The 15,689-nt window shown below is 48.0% G+C and overlaps 1 protein-coding gene and 1 long non-coding RNA gene across 2 annotated transcripts in view; both read right to left on the bottom strand.

The window, feature by feature from the left end:
* CLIC4 (CLIC family member 4) overlaps nt 1-15,689 on the bottom strand; it is a gene marked incomplete at its 5' end in the record, with an annotated part of 84,643 nt that overhangs the window by 68,699 nt on the left and 255 nt on the right.
* Nucleotides 13,353-14,079, bottom strand: LOC114009826 (uncharacterized). The gene is made up of 2 exons (XR_003551216.1): nt 14,042-14,079; nt 13,353-13,613 (listed from the first exon to the last, which is right to left on the bottom strand). It is a non-coding gene; the product is annotated as an uncharacterized LOC114009826 (long non-coding RNA).

The following is a 15,689-nucleotide window of genomic DNA, read 5'->3' as shown; positions in this document are numbered from 1 at the left end:
GCGTGCCCAAGATCCCGAGAGGAGAATGGAGGAGAAGGGATTGCGGCGTGACCATCCCCCCTGGGGGGTGATTTCTCGCTTTCTGTCTCTCTCTGTCTGTCTGGTGAGCACACGCGCCCTATAGCGAAAATCTCTCAAAAAAAAAAATTACAGAGAAAGGGGAAACAAATTCGAAGCAAATAAAAAGGACTTTAGGGTTTTATTGGTGGATCCTAAATTTGTTTGAGATATTATTTTTAGTAAAAGACAAACACATAGATTTTGGCAGAAATCCAGATGCCCTGACATCACAGCCTTCTCACCACCACATGTAGGAGTCTCTGCCAGTCGTGAAGGAAGGAAGCCATGACCCAGGTTCTGTGAAATGCCAGAAGATACCAGAAGAACAGGGGGGAAATTTAACAGGTCAAATCAGACGTGGGAGGGCAGGACTGAACTTGATTTTATCTATGGAGAAGACTGTTCTTAGTCCCAGCGTTAGAGAAAAGTTGTACGAGACATTTATCTTAGGGAGAGTTTATCTTGCGAAGTATAACTGGGCACTTGCATCAGGAGAAAATTCTAAAAGTCGACAGCGCTGTGCAGAGGAAGCCTCCATAAATGTGTAACTCAGTCCATTACCAATACTTGAAAGGTCCAATATGTTTCTATTACTGAGAACAGGACCTTTCCAAACTACTGTCACACCAGAAAAGGTAAATAAAAGGATTCTGGGAAATACTGAGCTGAAAACCGATAATGTACAACGATCCCCTCCGGGGGCCAGCCAAGGTGGCACGGCGGTTAAGACGGCCAAACCCCACATAGCCAAGGGAGCAATCGAGTCCCAAATCTGGGGACTTGGCAAACATGCCAGGCGTGTGTGTATGTATATGCACCAAAAATCCTGACAGACAAATGGAGGAGAAGGGACTGTGGCATGGCCATACCTCCTGGGAGGTGTTTTCTCTCCTCTCTCTCTCTCCCCATCCCTCCTTTCCAGTAAGCGCATGTACCCTATAGCAAAACCTGGGGCGGGGGGGAGGGGGACCAGCAGATGGCATAATGGTTATGTCACTCGACTCTCAAGTCATCGACCATGGTTTGAGTCCCGGATCCAACAGCTTAGAACTCAACACTGGGCACATGTGCCTGCATGCCCCAAATCCTTAGAGTGGAGAAGGGACTGCAGCATGGCCAAATCCTCTGGGGGCTGATTTCTCACTTTCTGTCACTGTCTCTCTCTGACTCTCCAGCACATGCACACGCTCTATAGCAAAAATCTCTCCCTTGAAAAATAGTCCCCTCCTGGGCAGCCAGTGGCGTGGTGGTTAAGGTAGGTGGATCAGGTAGCTGGGTCCCACAGGGCCGACTGCACAGTTCAAGTCTTGGACCTGGAGTGCATGCCCCAAATCCCTTAAGAAGTGTGACCGGGCCGGCAGGTGGCATGGTGGTTAAGGGCAATGGACTCTCCCACATGGCCAACCACAGTTCGAGTCCTGGACCTAGCAGCTTGCTTTCTCCCTTTCTCTCTCTCTCACTCTGTCCCTCTCTGGTCAAATTTAACTAAATAAGTTAAATAAATAAAGTTCAATACAATAATTCATGGGGCCAGCAGGTGGCACAGTGGGTAAAAGTGCTAGATTCCCACATGGCCAACTGCAGTCTGAGTCCCAGACCTGGTGGCTTGCTTTCTCGCTTTCCCTTTCTCTCTCTCTCTCTGTCTGGTCAAATTAAAAAATAATATAGTAAATGGAAATAAATAAATACATAATTCTTTAAAAAAGAAAAGAAGAAGTGTGACCATCGTATGTGCCCACTGGAGAGAGAAAGAGAGAGAGGGAAAGTGAAAAGTCACTCTCCGGGGAAGATGGCCATACTGCAACCCCTTCTCCACCATTCTCCTCTCGGGATGTGGGGCAGGGATGCACGCACGCGCGCTGGCAAGTTTTCCCAGCAGTCGGATCTAGGACTCAAATCAGGAGTCAGCTGTATGGGATCCACTGTCTTCACCTCCTTGTCACCTGCTGGCCCCACCTCCAGCAAACTTTAAAATAAATAAATAATAAAATAAAACAAAAATGTCCCCTCCAACTCCACAGTAAATCACCAGCACTTTAGTGACATGGCCAAATCTGGTGGAATGCGATCTCTATAAGCAATGTCTGCTGGTCTGTGCTTTGTTTTCTAACTACCCACTAAATACAGCCGTTAAATAAATGTTTTTCCCCAAAGAATAGCCTGTGTTAAACAACACTTTAAGCAATGACAAAGAACAGCATATGTTGGGGACCAGCAGATGGTGTAATGGCTATGTCACTGGACCGCATGTAGTGGACCCCGGTTCAAGTCCTGACCCCAGTGGCTTAAACTCATGCCCAGCACAAGAGCATGCGTGCCCAACATCATGAGAGGAGAATGGGGGAGAAGGGATTATGGCATGGCCATTTCTCAGGTTCTGTCTCTCTGGCGAGCGCACGCGCCCTATAACAAAATCCTCTCAAAAAAATTAAAAATTTTAAAATTTTAAAAAAGAATAGCATACGTTAAATAACACTTTAAGCAATGACCTTTTTTCCTTGTTTCCACTATTGCCTCCATTAAAGTTATCTTCCCGAGAGTGGCCAGGCTCCTGATCACAAAATGCAGCTCCAAGGCTGGCCTAGAGTTTCACAGTCACTAAGCACCACGCAGGGGAGCCAGAGCCCACATGGCCACGCCCAGTTCAAATCAAGCTCCTGTGGCCTGAAAAACCACCTGACCATGGTTCGAGTCCTGGGCCTGGGGGCTTGCTTTCTTACCTTCCCTCTGTGTCTCTCTCTGGTCAAATGAAAATCAATGAATAAATAAATAAAATTAAAATAAATAATTCTTTAACACACACACATACACACACCAGGCAGGTGGGCATGCACACACGTGTGCCCCAGATCCTGAAAGGATGGAAATGGAGGGAAAGACATGTGGCATGACCGTACCCACTGGAAGCTACTTCCTCTCAGTCTATTTCTCACTTCCTCCCTCTGTGGCAAGGGCATACTGGGCAATTCAAAACAAAAAATGCAACTCTAACTTTGACACTCCCTTGCTTAGACTGAGAATTGCCATTTTTACTAAGGGTAAAATTCACACCACTTACCGGGACCGCCACGGTTGAACCCCGTTGGTTCCTCACTGTCGTTCTCTGTATCCTGGTCCCGCAGCCAAAGTCTCGGTACCTCTGTTACCTCTGGAGAGTCCTCCCATCTGATTACTACTCACCCACATGTCATTCTTTCCCAGTACCCAGTTCTCCCCTTAATATAAGTACACGCCGTAAGCCCTTACCACGGCCACAAGGCTGCACAGTGGTTAAGAAGCTGGACTCTCACATGGCTAACTGTGGTTCGAGTCCTGGTTCTGGCAGCTTGCTTTCTCACATTCCTTCTCTATCTCTCTGGTGAGCACGTATGCTCTGTAGCAAATTAAAAATAATAATAATGGAGACCAGCAGATGGCGTAATGGTTACATCACTGGGCTCCCATGTAGTCTACTGCGGTTTGAGTCCGGGAGCCGGCGGCTTAAAAGCTCACACCAGGTGCATGTGCGTGCAGGCCCAAAATCCCCAGAAGGGAATGGAGAAGGAATTGTGGTCCTTCTCCCCGGGGGGATTTCTCACTTTCTGTCTCTCTGTCTCTCCAGTAAGCACATAAGCCCTATAGCAAAAGTTCTCTAAAAATAATAATAATGATAAATAAAAATAAATTAATAATTCTAAAAAAAAAAGAAAATAATTAGCCTTTCCCACTAGACAACAGGTTCCGTAAGGGATTAACACACTTAAATTTACAAAGTTAAAAACCGGGCAAGCCCCACAGTTAGTGTTAAAGGAACAGGACCCAGCGTGGCCAAGCACAGCTGGGAATGAGCCCAGAACAGCAGAGAGAGTCAGGCGGGCGCAGGCCGTGCTCTGCTCACTAAAAGCCTGGCTTTCTGCCACTTCATGATCTCTTTGGCCTTCCCAGTCACCAAAACTAAGAGTCAAAATAAACCTCTATTCCATTAAATTTACCTAGTCAGGAGTATTTCTGTTAACAATAAAAATGAACTAAGATGGAGAGCATAACAATTATTATTATTGGGACCAGCAGTTAGCGTAATGGCTATGTCGCTGGACTCCCACGTAGTCGACTGTGGTTCGCGTCCCGGACCCGGTGGCTTAACACGCCAGGCGCGTGTGCATGCGTGCCCAAGATCCCGAGAGGAGAATGGAGGAGAAGAGATTGCAGCATGGCCATCTCCCCGGGGGGTGATTTCTCGCTTTCTGTCTCTCTGTCTCCGTCTTTCTGGTGAGCGCACGCGCCCAATAAGAAAAAAAGTCTCCAAAAAAATAAAAAGAATTATTATCATTATTTTGTTTTGCTACAGGACACATATGCTCACCCGGGGGGGATGAGAGATCACCCACCGGGGAGTTGGCCATGCTGCAATCCCTTCTCCTCCATTCGCTACTTTGGGATTTTGGTCATATGCAGCACGCACTCAGCATGTTTTTTCAAGCTGCCAGGTGTGGGACTCGAACTGCACAGTCAGCCACATGGGATCCAAAGTCTTCACCACCACACCAGCTGGCTGGCCTCATTACTTTATTTCACTTGTGCTTTTCTGTGCTTTCTAAATCGTCTACAGTAAACACATTTGGCTGTTAGAACTGAGAGGAGAACCTTTTTTTAAGTAGCACAATTTGTTCTTGCAACACAGGACTTAAACACAGTATTCAGCACTCGGAGGTACACGGACTAGGGTACTTCGGAGACACCCAGCTGTGTCAAACGTAGGACGCTGTGGAACAGACTGAGCTGCACACGGCACCCGTCTTCCTCCACTGCTGCTGTGACTGCTTCTCCACTTAGGAAACGGAATCAGAGGCAACTTAATTTTTTAAATGTTGCATGCCAAACACTGCAATTGCTTAGTTATGTAGGAGGGCACTCACACTAGCTTTGAGAAGAACTCATTTTTAAAAGAGCATGACACATAGACACATTTTTTGCAGAGAAAAACAGAAAATACAGCATGACCTCCTCGACAACCTAACAGAAAGAAAATGGCATGACTTTTCAAACTTACGGCCGATATTTAAACTAAAACAGACTAAAGTTAAATATTACTTATACTTGGGGCCAGCAGGTGGTTAAGGTGGCTGGATTCCCACATGGCCAACTGCGGTTTGAGTCCTGGACCTGGGGGCTTGAAAACCACACTAGAAATGAGCGCATACATGCCCAAAATCCCACAAGAATAGAAGGGACTGTGGCATGGCCACCCCCTCCACGAGGGATGAGTTCTCCCTGTCTCTCTCTGGCAAGTGCACACACCTTACGGCAAAAAAAAAAAAAAAAAGACAAGACCAGACCCAGGTCTGGGCCCTGAACCACTCAGTAGGCCACACAGGAGCCAGCTGCCTTAACTTCTGTGCCACCTGCTGGCCCAGAACATTTTTAAGACAAAATTTTGGGGGGCCAGCAGGTGGCACAGTGATTAAAGCATTGGACTCCCACATGGTTGATCGTGGTTCAAGTTCCAGCCCCAGCAGCTTGGAACTCACACCGGGCACATGGACATGCATGCCCAAATTCCGAGAGGAGATGGAGAAGGGGTTTCAGGGTGCCAGCCCCCCTGAGGAGTGATCTCTCACTTTCCCGCTCTCTGTCTCCGTCTCTCTGGCTAGCACATGCACCCTATAGCAAAAATCTCATTAATTAAATATGCTGTAACCTAGAATATCAAACCATATAAAACTGCACATTCTTGGGTCACCCAGTGGCATGGTAGTTAAGGCTGCTCAGAGTCCCACAGGGTCAATGGCATGGTATGAGTCCCAGATCCAGCCTAAAAAACACATGAGGCACGTGTGTGTGCATGCATGTGTGTGTGCATGCCCAAAACTCCCAAGAGAAGAACTGAAGAGAAGGGACTGAGGCCTGGCCACGCCCCCAGCAGGTGCTTTTTCACATCCCTTCTCTCTCTGTGTCTCTCTTTGGTAAGCCTGCATGCCCTAGAGGAAACTTTTATGAATTTTAAAACAAAACTTTTTCTCTTGGGATTCTAGGCACACATGCACATGCACCCAGTGTGAGGGTTTTTTTTTGTTTTTGTTTTGCTTTTTTGCCTTTTTTCTTTTTCTTTTTTTGGAGGGGTTTTTTGCTACAGGGCACGTACGCTTGCCAGACAGACAGAGAGAGACATAGAGACAGAAAGCGAGAAATCACCCCCGGGGGGATGGCCACACCGCAATCCCTTCTCCTCCATTCTCCTCTCGGGATCTTGGGCACGCACGCACATGCACCCAGCGTGAGTTTAAGCCACCGGGTCTGGGACTCTAACTGTGGTCGACTACATGGAGTCCAGCGACATAGCCATTACGCTAACTGCTGGTCCCCACGGTGTGAGTTTTAAGTCACCAGGTCCGGGACTCAAACTGCAGTCAAGTATCTGGGAGTCCAGCAACGTAAACATTACGCCATCTGCTGCTCCCCCACCAGTCTTTTTCATCAATTAGCCTGCTCCACAACTGCTATTCTTCCATTTTTCTAGGGAGCACAAGAACCAAATGTGCTTTGTGTTCAGTTTTTAATAAACGTTCGCTCAGTTATCTACCACCTGGTCTCTACCTACAAAATAAAACGCCTGACTTTTAGCAGAGAAACATCCACAGAACTCAGATCCCTAGCAGTTAATTCCCTAGCTTTCCCCGAATCGTTTGGCTCTGCATTACCCAGTGTTTCCTTAGAGTCTCGTTCTTTTCTCTCCCACACAGTCGAGTCAACACCTACCCTGTGCAGCGGCGAGATCCAGTACTTAAGTTATTACAGGTGACTGGCATTCTGCAACTCCACCACGAGCACCAAGTCGTCTGCACAAGAATGAGTTAGTTCTGGGAACCAGCAGTTAGCGTAATGGCTATGTCGCTGGACTCCCACGTAGTCGACCACGGTTCACGTCCCGGACCCGGTGGCTTAAAACTCACGCCGGGCGCGTGTGCGTGCCTGCCCAGGATCCCAAGAGGAGAATGAAGGAGAAGGGATTGCAGCGTGAGCATCCCCCCTGGGGGGTGATTTCTCGCTTTCTGTCTCTATGTCTCTCTCTGTCTGTCTGGCGAGCGTACGGCACCCTATAGCAAAAATCTCTCCAAAAAAAAAGAATGAGTTAGTTCACATATAAACTTGAATGTTGTCATTTTATTACCAAAAATGGGGGAATAAACACTGTTAAGCTCCTAGTTTACAGTTAGTATACCTCACCTTCAAGAAAAGCTAAAAAAACTACTGAAGGAATTTTTTTGAGAGGTTTTTGCTATAGGGCGCGTGCGCTTGCCAGAAAGACAGAGAGACAGAAAGTGAGAAATCACCCCCAGGGGGTGAGTTCACGCCACCAGGTCCAGGACTCGAACCGCAGTTGACTACATGGGAGTCCAGCAACACAGCCATTACACCAACTGCTGGCCCTTATCGAAGGAAATTTAAAAGTCCAAAATACATACACAGTGAACTCTTAGATCATACCTAGCCCTGACTGTAATGTTGTTAGTCCCTCAAAACATTAACGTTAAAGTGTAAGATAATCCTAGTCTCGCTCACACAACTTTCAGAAAGTCGGATTTGTCTACATTAAATTGTCACTCCCGGGACCAGCAGACGGCATAATGGTTATGTTGCTGGACTCCCACACAGCTGACCATGGTTTGTGGCCTGGGCCTGGCAGCTTAAAACTTACTCCAGAGGCGTGTGCATGTGTGCTCAAAATTCCAAGAGGAGAATGGAGAAGGGACTGCAGTGTGGCCATCCCCCTGGGAGGTGATTTCCCACTTTCTGTCTGTCTCTCCTTCTCTCCAGTAAAGAAAAAAAAAATACTTAAAAAAAAAATTCATAATTAGACCAGTAGTCTCCTGGTTTTATATTTTAAATAAAAGAAAAAACACAGAAACCAAGTAAGTTTAACTGACAGCAATACTTGGTACTAATCATGATGGATCTGTTTGCCAAGTCTCAAAATTAAAAAAAGGATCAAAAAGTTCCAAGAAAATCCACAGATCAATGCCCTGGATTAAATTTAGATTTCTGTTAAATGACACTTGGACGTTAGTAATCGTGACCTCAGTGCCATTTTCCTGCAGGAACTCCCTTTCCTTTTTCTGTAAGAGCCTCTAAAACGGGCAAGCCCATCCTCGCTGACCCTCGGGCTTCGTCCAAACCCCAGTTCAGGTCTTACTCACACGTCCATCCTGCCTCTCATTTCCCTTTAAGGACTCACTGACCCATGCAGGACGGCCCGCTGCGCCGCTGAAACGGCCAGTGGGAAAGCCTCGCTCAGCACGCCTTCCGGCTTCCAGCCCGACTGCAGGACAGCCGGGTCCCCCAGGTGCCCTTCCCATCACTATTCATGCTGCTGGACTTTTCCCTTTGGATCCCGTCTCCTCCCGATCCTGGGCCGCTTTCTCTCAGAACTTTCTATTTAACCTACATCGTCAGCTTGGCTTTTGCCAAAAGTAGCATTGTCAGGTTTTCAGGAGCGGCTCAGGTAAAAAGTAACAAGAAGAGTTTCCGCTAACTTGACATTTTACATCCAGTTCTAGCTCCTGAAATTCCCCTCTGCATGGTAAGCTAGGCAGCACTGTCTTGATGTTAAGTTAGTTTTTGTTCAACTGTTAAAACAACGTCCTCAGCATCACTTCCCACAGAAAATTAATTTCATTTGCTCCACCTGAAAACTAACAAAGAGGGGAGGTTGAAGTCTGTCCCCAAACGAAATACAAAGAACCGGCACTTCGGATGGGCAAACCGCGGAGAGCTGGCCCCTGGACGTCCATGTGCGCCTTCCCATATGCCACTAGGAAGGAGTCTGAAAAATAAGGAAACGTAGCGAGAACAGGCAAGGCTACAACATGTATTATCAGACATCTCAGTTCGGTTTTCAAAGTCTCATCTTCGGGCCAGCAGGTGGCACAGAGGCTAAGGTACTGGATTCCACACGGCCAATTCCAGTTTGAATCCCAGACCTGGCCTGAAAATCCTGCCAGGCACATGTGTGTGCACCCAGAATCCCTAGAGGACACTGGATAAGGGACTACAGCATGGCCATCCTCCCTGAGGGTGACTCCTCACTTTCCCTCTCTGTCTCTCTTTGGTAAGCAAAAAAAGTCTCATCCTCAGCTTTGTCTCCCTGGCATTACAGATTTTTTAATCATTCCTTTAAAAGATATTAATCCATTAACAGTTTTTGGCATAAATAGCTTACATACTATGTCAAAATTAACACCCCATTCGTGGCTATTCCCAATTCCCCAAGGCACCTACTTTTCCAAGGTTAGGTTCAAACCTACTTCAGTGTGAATCACAACTGACTCCTTAAGCATGAACTCTCGGGACCAGCAGTTAGCGTAATGGCTATGTCGCTGGACTCCCACGTAGTCGACCGCGGTTCGCGTCCCGGACCCGGTGGCTTAGAACTCACGCCGGGCGCATGTGCGTGCGTGCCCAAGATCCCGAGAGGAGAATGGAGGAGAAGGGATTGTGGCGTGACCATCCCCCCCGGGGGGTGATTTCTCGCTTTCTGTCTCTCTGTCTCTCTCTCTGTCTGTCTGGCGAGCGCACGCGCCCTATAGCAAAACCCTCTCCCAAAAAAAAAAAAAAAAGGCATGAACTCTCCTGTACTGTTTTCTCTCCAACAGAATTTCTAAGACTAAAGATAAGAGACCTTTACTGATGTCTTGTCACCCACGTCAGCAGCACCTCACTCAGCAGTTGCTCACTAGTACTTACTTTATTTCAGCAGATTCTTTTTTTAAGAGATTTTTGCTATAGGGTACGTCCGCTTGTCGGAGAGAGAGAAATACTGAGACAGACAGTGAGAAATCACCCCCAGCGAGGGATGGTCACACTGTGACCCCTTCTCCATTCCTCTCAGGATTTGGGGCATGCGCGCTCACATGCCCGGTGTGAGTTTCAAGCTGCTGGGTCCAGGATTCAAACCACAGTCGGCTATGTGGGAGTCCAACACCTTAACCACTGTGCCACCTGCTGGCCACTATTCTTGTAGTTTCCATTAACTTTTTTTTCTTTTTATTTATTTATTTATTTATTTATTTTTAATTTGCTATAGGACACACGTGAGAGAGAGGCAAAATGAGAAAGCAAGCCACCAAGTCCGGGACTCCAACCACAGTCAGCAATGTGGGAGTCCAGCACTTGAACCGCCATGCCACCTGCTGGTCCCCAGTATATTCTTTTAAGTCACAGTTAATCAGGACCACGCGACCTTAATGATCATTTAGCCAATTCTTTCTTTTATATCTTGCTTATATGAATTATTTTTGATTCTCAAAATTCTACCATTTACTTCTCTTAGAATTTTTTACATAATTTCAAGGCTTTAGAGAATCCACTTAATAAAGGCTACATTTAAGGATTATACTGGGGGGACAGCAGGTGGTGGTTAGGGTGCTAGACCCCACGGCCGACTCTGCGTTTTGAATACCAGACCCAGCAGCCTGAAAACACATCAGGTGTGTCTGGGGTGCCCAAAATCCCAAGAGGAGAATATGGCAGCAGGGGATGTACATGGCCATCTCCCCTCGTGGGGAGATGTGATTTTTCCCTCTCTGTCTCTTTCTTCAGCAAACACATACGCCTTTTGGCAAGAAAAAAAAAAGTCTTTAAAACAAAAACAATAACATACTGGGCTAGCTTCTTGGAGTAGCAGGAATTTGCTGCCCAGCTCACGAGAAGCTGGGTCCTACATGGTCACTGCGGTGTGAATCCCCCGCTGGGTCAGCCTGAAACACACCAATGGGCTAGAGGGCTGGAGGAACAGGGCTGTGGGACGGCCAGGCGTGTGGGGCTCCGCCTCTCCCTCTCACTTACTCCCACACAGACGCGTGCATATACACATTCCCATGATAAGGAAAAGAGGAAGAACAGGGTAATGTTAGCAGTGACCACGCGGAGACACCAATACTACCGCAGCAAACCAAGCTAACCAGCAGGAGCCTGGGAGACAGCAGTGTCCACAGGAGCTGGGTTATGAAAGGAAAATAAAATCTAAAAATCCTGTCTCTTCTCAACTGGACTCGACTTATGGTTCAAGAATGAATATATACTTTCTGCCACACAGAAATCTTGGCTGTCCGTATTATGAACACAGCCAAAGAAACATTCGTGAGAAACACGGGAGACACGGGAGAAGACCAGACGTACTAAATCATGGAGGGGAAGGCGGGCAGATAAAATCACACAGGGTCAGGGGGGACAAAGGGCCAAGGCTAAGTCGCTTCCCATTCCCAAGCACAGGGGACCCAGACATCAAAGAGGCGGCAATCTTGTTTCAGCATTTGGGAGCCCTTAAGTCCCGGACACTCTGACAGTATCAGGACCCTACATTCAAAAAGCTTATCGTCTAGTCGGGAAGATCTGCATACACATGCTCACACACGTGACACACCGGGCCAGCTGGTGGTCACAGCACCTGGACCCCACGTGGCCAGCTGCGCGGTTCAAGTCCCAGATCGGGCAGCTTGTAAAACACCGAGGCATGTGTATGTGCATGCCCCAAGTCCGGAGGAGAACACGGGAAGGCTGTGGCATGGCCATCCTCCCTGGGGCATGCTCTCTCACTTTCTCCCTCCCCCTCTCTAGTGAGTGCTTGTGTCCTATAGTACACTTTTTAACTTCTCCTAAAAGAAGGACATAACACTAGTACGCATTGCTTACTGTGCACTAAACGCTTCCATGGCTATTCCAGGCTACATAGACTGGGTCGCTGGGAAAGTCAAGACGCATTTTCGCAAGAAAAACACGAGTAAATAGTCATGACTTTTCTGACAGCCCAGTATTAATTTATTCCCATATGGTTGGGCTATTAATATCCCAACTGTGCAGACGTGGCACAGAGAAGTTTAAGGTACCCTGGGACACACAATTAGCTAGTAAACAAATCAGAACAGAGACGCGCAGGGCCAGCCAGATGGCATGCTAGTTAGGGAGGCTGGACCCCTCATGGCCACTGTGCATTTCGAGTGCTGGACTCCAGGTGGGTGTGCATGTATGCCCCAAATCCCAAGAGGAGAGTAAGAAGGGACTGCCACAGGGCCATCCCCACTGGGGGACGCTTTCTCACTTGCTCTCTCCCCTGTCCCTCCCTGTCTCTCTCCAGTGAGTGTGTCCTACAGTGGAAACTTGTAAAAAAAGAAAAGAGAGACCCAGGCAGTGGTTGGATGATAAGGAACCCTATGCCTTTGCTAAAGGGTCTGAACTTACCCTGACTGGTGATTCCTACATACACCTACCGCCCCTCTGCCCCTCAGAGCAGGGGAAGGGGAGAGGGCACCTCCACTGTAAGCCCTTACTACTGCTAAGGCGAAGGCGAAGGTGAGCTATCCTCTCAGGTGTCCGGTTAAATAAAAGGTGCACTGCTGTTATAGAAGTGCTGAGGAATTAGTAGACTAAAGGGCAGTGGCAGACAACTCCAAAAACGCGTTGTAAGGAAGGAAACGTGGCTGTGGGTCTAGTCACACTGCTGCGGAGGCCACTGTCCCCGGTCCTAGCTCGGCAGGTGGGCTCAATACCCCATTACAGCCCCTGCATCGCTCCTAGCACTGCCACCAAGTTTGCAATTTCCCATACATGCTCTGTGCTTGAGTGTAAGTAAGTTTTCTGCTACAAACTCAGATACCTCTTGGTAGAAGTAACAGCTTAGCCATTCCGGACAACCGCAGCCTCTGCCCCCTCCTGCTTTCAAAATAACTAAATATAAGTGTATTTTCTCCTATTTGCATTTCCCACACATAGGTTTTTGGGGAAAAGCAAGAATATCCTTGACTATCTTTTACCTGTTCATTTTTTTCCTTTTGGACGACTAACCTGGTCTGTATCAATGCAAAGCTTTGCCTTCGCTGAATCACAGGGCACAGAAAACATTCCACCTCTCATTTCACGAATGAAAACAATAAGGCTTGGACAGGGACAGGGAAGACCAACTGCCCAGTAAGCCAGCCGATGAGGACAAAACCGTGACATGAACCTGGTTCCCTGCCACCAAGCCCAGTGAGAAAGGCCCACAAGGAGCGGTGAGCGGCGAGCCGGTGACTTCACAGCACAAGTGTGGGAACCGGGAGGGGTCCGCGAGCCGCTCCACTTTGGGAAAGAAGCGAGCGCCTTCTCACTGGGTCAGAGGCACAGTCAGCAGGGCACTGGCTCTTCAGCACTGACCTCTTCCTCTCCGATTCCGGTGACGGACACCACCCACTCCATGGTCACCGTGCGGCTCTTACTCGACAGTGGTGCCAACAGCACACTCAGGAGAACCCACGTTCCAAGTCCCCACACAACCATTCTGGTTTCTTCACTTTGTTTTTAATTTCGATCTCAAATTCTGAACAGAGCCAAATAAACGTAGATGAAAAATACAGTAGATAATGGAAAGGCTAGCGGCACTGAAGAACTGAGGGGAAGGGGAGTAGGTAAATCACAAAGGGTTCTGGAGCCTGAAAGCTAGATAAAAACAGGACAAAGGACCAGGGTTTGAGATCCACCATCAGCATGTACGGTTTCCGATTTCCTTAGACGGGACGGCCAAGAAGAGGCGGCACCGTGCTCACCTGAGGGAGACGTGGGGCTTGTCACAACACAGACCTCTCCCTCCATAGCTCCATTCCATCGTATATGGGGCGCGTGTGCCTGGCATGCTTTTCAAGCCACCGAGCCTAGGATTTGAACCATGGCCGGCATGTGGGAACTGGCTTTCTATGCAGTGCTGAAGCCCGTTTTTCACTTTCACTACAGTAGTCAGTTCATTAAAAACGTTATTCACCCCTTTATTATGAAGCAGGCTTTGGGTTAAGACGGCTTTGCCCAACTGTAAGCTAATGTTAAGTGTCCTGAGCATGGCTAAGACAGGCTAAGCTATAATGTTCAGAAGGTTAGGTATATTAAATGCATTTTCAGGCTGATCCCATGGATCCCACATGGCTGACGGCGGTTCGAATCCTAGGCCTGGAAGCTTGAAAAACACGCTGGGCATGTGTACCTGCATGCCTAAAATCCTGACCGGATGGAGAAATAGAGAAGGGACTGGGGATTGCAGTGTGACCACACCCCATGGGGGAGTGCTTTTCCCCTCTTCCTGTCTCTTGTGGCAAGAACACGCACTTTCTAGGGAAAAAGAAAAAAGAAATGCATTTCAACTTATGATACTTTCAACCTACAACAGGTGTATCAGGGTGTGACCCCACGGTAAGCTGAGGAGCATCTGTAACTTTATTTTCTAAGTCTTACTATACTGTCTAGAACCTTCAGTACAATTCTGAACAGATGCTGTACTGACAGTATCCTTGTCTGACTTCATGTTTAATTCTGCTTCTAAAGCATCGCCACTGGGCCGGCCAGTGGCATAGTAGTTAAAACACTGGATCCTACATGATCGACAGCAGTTCAAGTCCTAGACTCGGAGCCTTGTGTGCGTGTGAGCCCAAGGAGAAATGGAGGGGAAAGACTGCAGCATAACCGCCCTCCCCTCCCCTCCCCTCCCCTCCCCTCCCCTGGGGGGGGGGATGCTATCTCCCACCCCCTCCCTCTTTGGAGATCATACCTGATGCCCTCTGACAAATTTTTAAAGCAGTAAAAGTGCCACTACGAAATACCATTTTTCAGATTATTAGTGGATAGACTTTGAGTTTATAAAATTCTTTCCTGTTCCTAGCAGAGTATGATTTTTTTGAAATGATCTCTGATCCATCCTTTTCGCCCTCCTTCCTTAATTCCTATTTCAGGTTCCTTCCCACCTTGCACCTGGAAGGTCTATGTCTGCCACCAAAGTAACTGAGACGCTGATACTCCGGGGTTGGATATCTGTCTGCTGTTCCAGCTCCTGGGACCAAAATACTCCCCAAATTCTAAGACAAAATGTTCCCATCGTTTGCAAATCCTTTATTTCTCTCTCTTAAATACACCCTTTCTTTCCTTTAAAAACTCTGGAGAGAAAAAAAAAAAGGACAAAACAGTCTTGGAATCCTGTTCATTTCCAATATGTTGCCTAGTTCTGACCAAGCCTGGCTAATGTGGCTGGGAATCACAAGGATCTTAAAGGAGTTCTGAGAGGCATCTGCATCCAGATGTCTACAGCGTCTACACTCCCTGCGTAGCCAGTGAAAAATATTAGAGGAAAAGGAAAAGGGACCGGTAGTACTCTTAAGCCAAGCAGGTAGTTTCCACGATAAAACTGAAAAGACAAGGGGAAAATCAACCTGTGAAAGCCCAAGCCAGTTAGGAGTTCTTTCCCTCATCAATTCTTTCCAAACAAAAGGGCACAGAGCGTCTTTCCCGAGGCAGCGACACCGAGGGGAGCAGCCAAAATGTTGCATCATACGAAACACTCCGCGCTTGAGAAACAAGAAAACCAGATGGTGATCAAATACCCGGGGCAGGAAAGCCCAAGTTGGGAATCTCGGTCCTTTCCGGAGGCTCGGGAGCGTCTGCCTCCTGGTTCACTTTTTTAAAAGACTGCATCGAAAATTGAAGTTTCAGTTTCACACCAGCGCGGAGCTCGTTCTTTCCACGAGCGATCGAAGTTGGGGAGAAACTGACGGCCGGCTCGCGCCTGGCTCCGGCTGGGCGGACCGGAGGGCGAGGGCTGGGGCGGGCGGTGGCAGCAGCCGCGGCCCGGGACGCGCGGGGGC

The sequence above is a fragment of the Tupaia chinensis genome, unplaced genomic scaffold, assembly GCF_000334495.1.
Source record: "Tupaia chinensis unplaced genomic scaffold, TupChi_1.0 Scaffold000628_1, whole genome shotgun sequence".
NCBI lineage: Eukaryota > Metazoa > Chordata > Mammalia > Scandentia > Tupaiidae > Tupaia > Tupaia belangeri.
Note: the sequence above shows the minus strand (reverse complement) of the source record. Positions and strands in the feature narration are given on the sequence as shown.